Below are 13,111 nucleotides of genomic sequence, written 5' to 3'. Positions count from 1 at the left end.
TTTACCATATCCAAAAAAAAAAACCATAGAAATACCATGGCACTTTTTATAAGTGCCAGACGAGAGCATTAAAAGTAATAGATTTGGAAGAGATGCTCTTTTCACTAATCTACTCTAGATTAAAAGCATTTAAGATCGAGCTCTCTCCTCCATCAGGTCTTTGCTTGTTCTGTGGTTTAAAGCTCTCAGCGCGGGGAAGGGGAGGAGACACACACACACACACACACACACACACTCACACACACATCAGCTCCGTTCCTCCGTTCTCGAGTAACCGGGCAGGAGGAGGCGAGCGCGATCAGACCTCCAGGTGTGTGTAGATGTATGTGTGTGTTCCAATCACACCTGGATGCATCATGTGATCAGATACCTGGGCGTGGAGCTAGCGTTCAGTGTGTTATTCAGTAACGGGGATCACGGAAACGAAGATCTGTGTCTCTCCGCGCGTGAGTGACATGTGAACTTTCCGTGCACCGGGAATCTATTCCTCTCAATCTGAAGGGAATCCGTGGTCTGGACTCTGTACCGCCAAGGTAAGTAAGTCTGTATTTGCGTGTTTGGACTCGGAATATTTTGCTTTGCACATTCCTAAGGACCGTATACAGCAGTTCACGGTTGTGTTTGGTTTCAGACGGGACGCACATCCCGGACTGACCGAGACGCATGTTGCATGTGAGATGATGTACCGACTGGGTTTGTTGTGAATAAACGTTTTAACATTCATTCCGAAACTACAGTGCAGTTTTTTTGTTCTTGCAACTTTTAATGTAATTATTAACAGGCAATGTTATTTATTCACTTATTTTTTCACTAGTAAGTATTCAACAGACTGTAGTAGTAGAGTAGTAAGCAGTGTATGACTTTCCGGTGGGTCTACCTTTTCTGACTGTAATTTTCGGGGCGCGATCGGTTGAGGTTAGTTAGTTTCGCGCGATAACGGCAATGTCTTGTGGCGCCCCTAGCGATAACCGTCAACTATCTTGAAGACATTTGGTGTTACTTTGTGTGTAAATCTATATTTAAAGTGATTGATAATGACAGTAGGTTAGCTGGTTTGTCGATATGTTCTATAGCCTAATGATAACGGAAAGTGATCGTTTTTGTCGTACTGTTGCTAAGCGACATCGCGAGCATCATCTATTAGCACTCTGACGGACTAACTTACTCTTTTGTGGTTACTTTAAATGGTTAAAAATGTATACATACTTGTATTCAAAATGAAAACATACTTTAAAGACCCTCAATCCTTTGTTTTGATGTATTTTGAGGGGTTCAGACAACACAAACCCCCATAATTCTTACGTATTTATTAAATACAAGTACGTCTCTTTGCTTCAAATCGCTATCCCAGCAGTGGTGAGTAAGTTTTGCCATTGTTACTAATCACAGTTTCAATCTTACTAGTAAGTTAGCTTTAAAGGGATAGTTGACAGAATTTTCATTTTTAGGTGAACTATCCCTTTAAAATCCGTCTTTCTCAATGGTTGATGTCCAATTCTTGATCCTGTTATATTGACTATGACGATAAATTGGTTGCTGTTTTGAGAGAACCATTCATTTGACAAAAATTAGTGAGTTCCTCCTTGTCACTTCCAAAACAACCCAGTAGGCTAGTGTATATGGGTTGACTTTTTTTTCCTTCAAATGTTTTCAGTGAAATTTTATGCCAAATGGCAATTTAAGCAATTTTATGTCTCATTTGCCATTTAATTATTTATGCTATAAACCCATATGGGTCGACTACTAGTTATGACCTTGATTTGTCTTAATGGATGGATTAATTTTTAATGTGTTGGATCTGGTTAATAGCTCCTTAGTCTTTTCTCTGCTCTTCTAAGTTCACAGTGTTGTGATTTAAAACCACTAGTTAGGTTTCTGTGGTAAAAGGTTAAATTGTGCTTGTTTAACAGCAGAGGACTCTGTGCTTTTCCCACATTGTCCCTCACTTCGCATGTGTGCTTGCTTACAGTGCGAGTACAACAGGTCCGGAGACAAGCTCTTTATGTGTCTTTAACTGTGTAAATCCCGCTGTTTGTCTCGGCACACTGGCTCCTTTCAGCCGGAGCTCTGAAGTTGTGTGTCTCTCACATTGTACTGTGCCTCTAAATTGCGTCTTTATTGGGCTCTCCTGTATTTCTATGCCGAGCTCTACAGTGAAAGGGAGGAGACATCTCGGGGGGATTATCCTCATTAAATGGCTTTAAACAAACGAGCCAGATTAGCTGGGATCGTTCTCCATGTGGGGGCAACAGAGTCGAGGGTGGGTGTGGTGTGGTGAAAAGAACAACCCCAGCAGCAAGAGGCAGCGTCTTCATAAATACACACCATCTGCGCTCACACACACACACCACGTAGCCGGCGTGAAATCAGGTCCTGCTCCTGCCTACAGCGCTCGGGCTTATCTGCCGTCCTGCAAGCGTTTAGAATAGAGAGACTGTCCCTTATCTGAGCCGCGAAACGCATGATGAATGTCCTCTCTGCACGGAGCTGAATGATTTCATTCACCTTCCGAATGTCCCTGTGTTTTACACTCAGAAATCATCTATTACCCACAATCACCTGCAGGGCTGTCAGCGAAAGCACTTGGCTGGAGCACTTGGGTTTATCAAAAGCTAAATAAAGAAGTAGCATTTGTCTGATGTTAGCCTGGAGGATAGCAGGATGGTGATGTTTAATGTTGTATACCATCACCTTCTCTCTGTAGCAGCACCCGTGACTTCCTTTATTCGGAGGGGGCCTGTTTTTCCATCAACAATGACTTATTCAGTATACCTCGCCAAAGAAGAAATGACACAGAATAACTTCCCTTTTTTCCCCTGTGGTTTGGCCCATTACAGGCTTTTAAGCATGTGCTCATGTTGCCAGCTTGTATCTGAGCAACTTTGATTGGTCATTTTTGTTGCCTTAAACATGTCAGACTGCTCTGCACTTAAAGTAACGCATGAAGATTCTTGGAAACGTTGGATGCTTTTCCACATACCAGTGTGTTGAGTCTGCTCTAAAATGGCTTTTTCGCACTGATATTCTGAAATAGTTTGGCAAGTGTTTCTTAACCCAGTCTCGATTATTTAGTCCAGAGAGCTTTAGATTCTTCTCATAGTTTTCAATTTAACAGTGCATGCTCTAATAATTAGGTAAAGTAGATGTGATGGAATTAATTGCATCTCCTCCAGATTCCAGGCTGAGTTTTTGCCCTATCCGACTGTGGCAAGTGACAGGCATGTTGTTGAATGCTTTGTTTTGGTCATGCATTTAGGTAGCCCCGCCCATAGTGAAATGTCATTGGATCACTCCACCTACACATTTAAATGTGAATACCAGTTAATATATATAATATAATAAAATTTTTTCCCTCACAATTGCACGTTATAACACGCAAATGCGAGTTTATATCTCAGAATTCTGACTTTATAACTCGCAATCCTGACTTTATATCATGCAAATCAGTCTTTACATCACGCAATTCTGACTTCATAACTCGCAATTCTGACTTCATAACTCGCAATTCTGACTTCATAACTCGCAATTCTGACTTTATAACTCAAAATTTTGACTTTATATCAAATAATTCAGTCTTTATATCACGCAATTCTGACTTTTAACTCGCAATTTTGACTTTATAACTCGCAATTTTGACTTTATAACTCGCAATTCTGACTTTAACTCGCAATTTTGACTTTATATCACACAATTCTGACTTTATAACTCACAATTCTGACTTTATAGCTCACAATTCTGACTTTATATCTCCTAATTCTGAATTTAACTCGCAATTTTGACTTTATAACTCGCAATTCTGACTTTATAACTCGCAATTCTGACTTTATATCACGTAATTCCAACTTTAACTCGCAATTCTGACTTTATAACAAATTTATAACTTGCAATTTTGACTTTATATCACATAATTGTCTTTATATCACGCAATTCTGATTTTAACGTGCAATTTTGACTTTATAACTCGCAATTTTGACTTTATAACTCGCAATTCTGACTTTATAGCTCACAATTCTGATTTCATAACTCGCAATCCTGACTTTATAGCTCACAATTCTGACTTTATATCTCCTAATTCTGAATTTAACTCGCAATTTTGACTTTATATCACGTAATTCCAACTTTAACTCGCAATTCTGACTTTATAACGACTTTATAACTTGCAATTTTGACTTTATATCACATAATTGTCTTTATATCACGCAATTCTGATTTTAACTCGCAATTTTGACTTTATAACTCGCAATTCTGACTTCATAACTCGCAATTCTGACTTTATATCTTGCAATTCTGACTTTATAGCTCACAATTCTAACTTCATAACTCGCAATTCTGACTTTATATCTTGCAATTCTGACTTTATAGCTCACAATTCTAACTTTATAGCTCACAATTCTAACTTTATAGCTCACAATTCTGACTTTATAACTCGTAATTCTGACTTTAACTCGCAATTTTGACTTTATATCACACAATTCTGACTTCATAACTCGCGATTCAGACTTTAAATCTCGCAATTCTGACTTTACATCTCACAGTTCTGACTTTATAACTCGTAATTCTGACTTTAACTCGCAATTTTGACTTTATTACTCGCAATTCTGACTTTATAACTTGCAATTTTGACTTTATATCATAATTGCAATCACGCAATTTGATTTTAACTCGCAATTTTGACTTTTACTCGCAATTCTGACTTTAACTCGAAATTCTGACTTTATATCTCACAATTCTGACTTCATAACTTGCAATTCTGACTTCATAACTCACAATTCTGACTTCATAACTCGCAATTCTGACTTTATATCTTGCAATTCTGACTTTATAGCTCACAATTCTAACTTTATAGCTCACAATTCTGACTTTATAACTCGTAATTCTGACTTTAACTCGCAATTTTGACTTTATATCACACAATTCTGACTTCATAACTCGCGATTCAGACTTTATATCTCGCAATTCTGACTTAACTCACAATTTTGACTTTATATCACACAATTCTGACTTCATAACTCGCGATTCAGACTTTAAATCTCGCAATTCTGACTTTACATCTCACAGTTCTGACTTTATAACTCGTAATTCTGACTTTAACTCGCAATTTTGACATTATATCACATAATTCTGACTTCATAACTTGCTATTCTGACTTTATAACTCGCAATTCTGACTGTAGCTCGCAGTTCTGACTTTGTAACTCGTAATACTGACTTTGTAACTCGTAATTCTGACTTTGGTTCTCGCAATTCTTACTTTAGAATAGGGCTGCACTATTTATCACGTTAAAATCGCACGTGATATGGCAAAGGCTGAGATTATTTAATGCGCAGCTTGTCAGAGATTTACAGCTCTGTGATCAGTAGTAAATGCTTCTCCATCTGAAAGCCAGAGGGCGCTCTTGCGCAGAAACTCAAAATATGCCCTGCCGCAGAAGTTAACATGTATCATATCGCTGTAGCTGAATAAACAGAAGATTGAAACGCTTTGATTGATTAAACATGACTAATAAACAGACTGCCTTATTCTATTTAAGAAGCCACATCATCTCACAGAAGGATGCTCAACTGTCGTTATTAAGTGAGTTTGGAGTAAGACGTTATTAAATGTTGTCTTTTGTTGGACAAGATGTTAATAAATGCTTCTCATGTCTGAAAAGATCTTTGACGCGTGTTGATTTTACAAATGTACATTATAAGCGACTCAAACTCGCAGTGCTTTCAGATGGATTAGCATTTGGAGCCATACTTCATTGACAAGCTACGCATAAAAAAACATTTACAGCCTGTGTGATTTCATAATCGCACTAAGAATCGCATTTAAGCAATAATCGCATTCAAGTTCAATGTTATTTTTCGTATTGTGCGATATATCGTGCAGCCCTACTTTAGAACTTGCAATTCTGACTTTATAACTCACAATCGTAAGTTTATATCTCGCAATTGCAAGAAAAAAAGTCTGAATTGTTTTATTATATCTCAGTTTATTTTCTCAATATTGATGTTCTGATGCCTGAATTCACATGTAGTTTTTTTTAAACTTTTTTTTTTTTTTATTGATTGGCATCAGCTATTATTTCTAAAGCAGATTTCAAAATGAATTTTTATGTATAAAACAAGTATTTGTGTTCTTTTTTTTTTTTTTTTGAATAGATAATTTTTCATTTTGTCTGATTGGCTCATTGTCTTTAGGCTTGCGTCAGTCGTATAAGGTCTCATCGATGGTTTAATCAACTTATTATGGCATCTTGCCGATGTGTGAAGTCAAGAGTGTAGCTTTAAGGCCCCTGAGCCCCCTAAGGGCCGAGTTACATCAGATTACAACAGCATCATGGGAAATGACGGCCATAAGGTGAGATCGCATTCATTCTCAAGCTTGCTAATCAACAGCTGGCCTCAGATCTGTGCCGCTCGGGGGTCTTTATGCAGCATCGCTTGAGTGTCATACACATAAACCGCTGCCTGCTGACTAAACCAAGAAAGTTGTGCCTTCCCCCCCACTCTTGATCTTTCACTTCCTCCATCTTTTTCCCTCTCTTTTCATACCATCTGCTGATGGGCACAAAACCATTTCCTCAGCTTCGCTCTGGTCACGCAGATGGATTCCAAGTAAAAAAGTCAGTGTTCTAGGGAAAATAAGACTGGATTGTGTGGGAGGGACTTTTGCACATGCACACAAAACCTTTGCCCGCAGGAGAACAAGATCTCCGGCTTTTGCTTCAAAGAGTCTCGTTACAAGCATAACATGCTATCAGCGCAGGCCGAGACTATGGCGTAACATTACAGCCGTGTGTGAGAAAGCCAGCGCTCTTCCCCTCAAGACAGAGCGATGGCATCCGTGTCAAACCCACAGAAACGCTCTACTGTACAGATAGAGAATTGGACTGAGCCCAGGCGGGCGCTCCCTTTGGAGCAAATGGGGCAAGCGGGGATTAAACCCAGTTTGAGAATAAAAGAGGAGCCTCCGTTGACAGCCTTAATTAGTCTAAGACTTGCCTCATTCTGGGAAACTGCCAGGTTCTTTACTGTTATAGTGGAAAATCCAGTCGGTTTTCACTTGAGCGCTACCAATTCCAAACACGCCCTTTTGTTAGATTAGACTGAAAGTTTTCAGGCACGAGCTGCCTCTTTCTGTGATGGAAACTTGGGTTGAGTGGCGTAATTCAAGAATACAAAGCATAAATGAGCTTTTTGTGCCTATTATCGGCACCCAGTAGAGTGCAGAAAGCCCAGCAGATTTACACAGACTCTGACGCCCGTCATCCACAAAGATCTAGATATTTTTCACCCCTTGGGTGTTCATGTATTACATATTTTGGCTAATTTGACAATGCCTTCAGCTGCCAATAGGAGTGCAGTGCTCAGATTTGTTTTAATACATTTTAGCATGTTTAAATTCATTGTACAGATGAACATATCGTAAACATATCGGTTATCGACTGATACTGGGTTAAAATTAAAAATGTCTTTTTAATACATTTGAATTATTTAATGTTTTATTATTATTTTTGTTAAAAGCTTTTTATACATTTTAAAATTCATTGTCATATCGGTTATCGAATGGCTTTTTTAAAATCAAAAATATCTTTTTAATACATTTTAATTATTAGATTTTTTACATTATTTATTAATAATATTATTAGTTTTATTATTCATTTTCTTACCTTTTTTAAATATCAAACATTTATTTTTAATACATGTTTAACTTAATGTATTCATTATTATAATTTTAATTATTAATGTATTAATAATTTTACTTTAACTTTTATCTGGTATCAAACAATATTCTTTGTCAGATTTTTTTAAATACATGTTTAACTTCATGTATTTTTTTTACATTAATAATTATTTTAACTTATTTTAATTAATGTTATTAAAATGTATTAATTGTACTTTTTTTTTATTTATCAGGTAATCAACAATATTCAAACAATATTTTTATAGCAGATTTTAAAAGTAACAGTTATTATGATGACTAAATTCATAAGTAGCATATAAGTGATTTTATTTATTTATTTATTTATTAGTATCGATTGATGTATCTTACAGCAAGTTTCACAAAGTAGTTAGATCTATAATATGAGGCACTTATCGTATGTAATTATGGATATTTACCAGCCAAGATTTCCATATCAGTGCACTCCTAATCCATAATTTGGCTCCAAAATGAAAACTGCACCAAAATGTGTCTACAGATTATGTCTGGGCCTGCCCCTTATTTATTTATTTATTTTTGATGGTAGCTATATTAAGGCTGCCAAAATGTTTCCAGCACAGTTTAACTAACAGCGGTTCGGGGTATTATTTCAGAAGCTCAGGTGAACTGATGCATGCTTTATTTATCTTTGCACGCAGAGAGATTTTACGGTTGATCCCGCCTCAGTCAAATGGATAAGTGCAAAATGATAGATCCCCCCGATGCGCGTGACATCGCCGTTCCCTTCACCTTTGTTTCATTTTTTTTCCCCGCCATCCCAGCGAGGAGTTCACTTGGGCACTGAAGGGTGTAATTCATTTCTACAGATTTGAGTAATGTCTTGTTCAATCTTCAAGCAGAGCATTTGCCTCACATGGAGATTGGTTTTAATTACTGACACTACAGTTCTCATAATGTGGGCTTCCATGTGGCAGCGGTGCGGGTAATGTTTGTGGGGTTTCTTTGCATGTTGAGGAGGGGGTAACTCTCCAGGCTGTTAATTAAGGAATAGACGAGTCCCGGCGGAGCCAAAACGCATGAGTGAAGGGTCAGACATTTGCCAAACAGCTGGAAACCAAGGTCACGCCAACCTGTGCGAAAAAGATGGAAAGAAGGAGGGGCAACCTGGCAAGAAGTCTGTGAGGAGTTGAGGCAGTTGCCAAAGGAGGAGGTGGTTGCAATATTTTATTTTAGACATTAATCCGAGGCTTTACGGTGGCTTTCCTTGGACTCAAGTGTGAAAGACACTCAAAGAAAAGCAGAACTGGTTCACACAGTATTTTCAGCGTGTCTTAAAAGCGTGGAGGGGTATCATGGGAACGCTGTTGTTTTTCCTTCCTTGCTGAAAAGACCAGCTCAGACCAGCATGAATGTCCCTAAATACCCTTTTAATACATGTTATTTATATTATTATGGACTGCATAGGCCCACTGCTAAATTATTAAAAGACAGAGGCTGAATAAGAAAATTTCATTTTTGTAAATGCATAAGCAAAAGCAGATGCGAGTTACCAAACTCACCACAAGCTCTGGGTGAATATATATATATATATATTTTTTAGCTGTATTACGTGTGTGTGAAATAAATAAATAAATAATGAGTTTAAGAATATTACATAAATTTATATATATATATATATATATATATATATAATGTTATAATTTATAGATGGATAAATTCTAAACATATAAATAAGTTTATAAGATTATTGTGTGTGTGTGTGTGTGTGTGTGTGTAGTATATATACAATATATATATATATATATATATATATATATATATATATATATATATATATATACAATAATCTTATAAACTTATTTATATTTTTTTATATATTAGTACATTTCAAAAGTAATATATTTTGATGCATCACATTCTTATATATATAGTATATTATTTTATATATAATATTATATATAATGTTTATATAAAATATTTAGTATATAATTTTATTTATAAAATTCATAAATATTATATATTATAAATAAAACATTATATATATTTAGACATTTTTATTTTAAAATGTATCTAAGAATGTAAGATTTGTGTGTGTGTGTGTGTGTGTGTGTATGTATATATATATATAATAATTAATATATTATAAATATTTATATATTTATATTAGTACATTTCAAATTAATATTTATATTTTGATGCTTCACACATTTTTTTTAAATATTGTTTATAAATACATATATACATGACATTTATATTTCTTATAATTTTTCTATCTATAAATTATATGCACACACACACACACACACACACACACACACACACACACACACACACACACACACACACACAGTGTATATATATATAAGTACATTACTATTTATGTCGTGAATCATGCTTCACATGTTGCGTTCATGGCTTTTACATCAAGAACTGATAATAAGGTTAATTGCTTTTTTGTATTTAGAGTTATAACAGAGCTGCGATCCATCTGTAATTGAAGCCATTGTTATGTAATGAGACCTCTAATCTCCCTGTCTTATGAGGTCATGACCTTTATATCTGATACCACTGATATCAGTAATGCTTTAGGTGGGGAGATGCGTCAGACGTGTGTTTGGAGGTGACCCTGACGGGTTTAGCAGCAGGCCGTGGGCCTGCGGAGGTGGAGGGGAAGACTTGTGCTGCTCTGGGACTCTCTGCGGAAACATTCCAGAGCTGATTCAGAGCCAGGAATTCCAGCTATGTGCATGAAAACAGACAGACAGAGAGGTGGCCGCTCGGCCTTTGATTTTCGTGTTTGTTGTTTTGCTTCCTGACCTCTGTAACTGCCCGTCTGAATGACTCTCTTCCTTCCTGCATGTTCTTTACTCATTTTTTAGTATACACACACTCAAAATATTTAGGCCTAAATTTATGATTTGTGTATTTAAATTGCATTTGAAAATTCAATCCATTTGGATTATACAGTTTTAACATGAAAGTGTGTAGTCAGAGGAAGATCGCAAGGGCTTTTTAGGACAGGGCCTGATTGTAGCATCACCAAATAGCTTTGAAAAATGAACATTGGTCAGCCAAATAGATGGCCACGCCTCCAACTCACACCATTGGTCGAGCCAATGTTGCTGTTTTGGTCTAGTAAGGATGATCAAACCAATAAACTTTTTGTCTTGCATATAGTCATATTAAACTGAGACAGAAGAAAGCATTTTAACATCCTAAAAAAATTACACACTTCAGCTTTAAATGAAAGAGAAGCATGTAAATGAGTCAGAAATAGTTCCTTCTGGCCCTTTTGTGCTTTATTCATATTCTTTGCGTAATTTTCTTGTTCTTCACATCTTCATGGTTTTGCTTCCCTTCTCTTTTTCAGTCTTTTGTCATGCTCTCTGTTTGTATTTTTCTCCCCTCCTTTATCCGGCTGCCTCGGGCTCAGGATCCGTCCTCGGATCCGTGGCTGGCTGATGGTGTCATTATAGCTGTGTGTCTTCAGTGTGTCTCCAGTCGTCCGGGTGCGTGTAGCCTGATCCGATCGGACACGCACCCCACTCCATGTGACTCATCTGGGTCGAGACTCTACCACATTGACCCGCAGCTCTTTATATAAACACACATTTCTCATGTCTGTCCTGTTTACACCTGTTTACCAAAAAGTGCTGTAGCGGTACTGATGGTATCACATGGTAATACTTTAAGATTTACCATGGCACTGATTCATGTACCATAGTATTTACATGTTACTCTAAGTAATGGTACTTTAAATTAGGGGTGGATACAAAAAAGTACCATGGTATTACCATGTTTTGGATGTGTACCACAGTACTACCATAGTATGTTGAACAAGTACCTTGATATTCTTAGAAGGACCATGGTAAATGTCCAAAAAACCACTGTAGTACCTTTTAGGTAAATGCCATTGTATGTGAATTTCAGTACCATGGTATATTTCAAAGTACAATAGTATTACCATCACAGTATTTTTGTTAGGGGTTGGTACAACATTACCTTTTGGTAAATATGAATTTCAGTGCCATGGTATATTTCAAAGTACTATAGTATTGCCATCTGATACCAACACAGTACTTTTTGTAAGGGTTGATTCAACATTACCTTGGTATATGTCCAAAAACATGGTTTTACCATGGTACAAGTCCAAAAATTCATGGTTGTACCATGGTATCTTTTGGTAAATGCCATCGTATATGAATTTCAGTGCCATGGTATATTTCAAAGTACTATAGTATTACCATCTGATACCAACACAGTACTTTTTGTAACGGTTGATTCAACATTACCTTGGTATATGTCCAAAAACATGGTTTTACCATGGTACAAGTCCAAAAATTCATGGTAGTACCATGGTACCTTTTGGTAAATGCCATCGTATATGAATTTCAGTGCCATGGTATATTTCAAAGTACCCTAGTATTACCATCTGATACCAACACAGTACTTTTTGTAAGGGTTGATTCAACATTACCTTGGTATATATGTCCAAAAACATGGTTTTACCATGGTACATGTAAAAAACAAACAAACAAAAAACATGGTACCTTTTTGTAAATACCATTGTATATGAATTTCAGTACCATGGTATATTTCACAGTACTATAGTATTACCATCTGATACCAACACAGTACTTTTTGTGTGGGTTGATTCAACATTACCTTGGTATATGTCCAAAAACATGGTTTTACCATGGTACAAGTCCAAAAATCCATGGTAGTACCATGGTACCTATTGGTAAATGCCATTGTATATGAATTTCAGTGCCATGGTATATTTCAAAGTACTATAGTATTGCCATCTGATACCGTCACAGTATTTTTGTGAGGGTTAGTACATTAACTTTGGTATATATGTCCAAAGACATGGTTTTACCATGGTACATGTAAAAAAGAAACAAAAAAAAACATGGTGTTATGGTAATAGCAAGGCACCAAGCCCCAAAAAACATGGTAAAATGATGGTACTTTTTTAAAAGTACAAAAGTGTATTGAATGATACATGCCAAGTATGTCAAAATGCTATGGTATTACCTTGGTACATGTCCAAAATATTGTGGTAGTACCATGTTAACTTTGGTATAATTCAATGTACCATAGCATTACCATCTGATACCCTCACAGTACATGTCCCAAAAAACAAGGTACGATTATAGTACTTTAAAAAATGGAAAGAGTGTATTGAATTATACTTGAGTAAGTGAATATGCTATGCTTTTAGCTTTGTACATGCCCCAAAAAACATGGTAATACCACGGTACTGTTTTGTAAGTGTAAGGGTATGTTGAATACTCATCTCACTTTGATGTTATGAGACTTTTGCTTTTGTGTATTTCACATTCTAGGTCTTTGCTAATGCTATAGAATCCTTTGCCTTTAGGCGGTACCCCAGAATTCAGATTTAGCATTTAGCAAAGCTCCAGTCTCTGTGGACCAGTTTCCTGACTTTAAACACAAA

At 36.4% G+C, this 13,111-nt stretch overlaps 1 protein-coding gene across 6 annotated transcripts in view; it reads left to right on the top strand.

The window, feature by feature from the left end:
- Positions 1–214: 214 nt before the first annotated feature.
- plxnb2b (plexin b2b) overlaps positions 215–13,111 on the top strand; it is a 219,685-nt gene continuing 206,788 nt past the window's right edge. For all 6 annotated transcript variants that reach the window (XM_048158974.1, XM_048158977.1, XM_048158979.1 and 3 more), the window contains exon 1: positions 215–533. The gene's annotated coding sequence lies outside the window, so the exon portion shown is untranslated. The remainder of the gene's footprint in view (positions 534–13,111) is intronic.

This window comes from Megalobrama amblycephala, linkage group LG15 (assembly GCF_018812025.1).
Source record: "Megalobrama amblycephala isolate DHTTF-2021 linkage group LG15, ASM1881202v1, whole genome shotgun sequence".
NCBI classification, from domain to species: domain Eukaryota; kingdom Metazoa; phylum Chordata; class Actinopteri; order Cypriniformes; family Xenocyprididae; genus Megalobrama; species Megalobrama amblycephala.
Note: the sequence above shows the minus strand (reverse complement) of the source record. Positions and strands in the feature narration are given on the sequence as shown.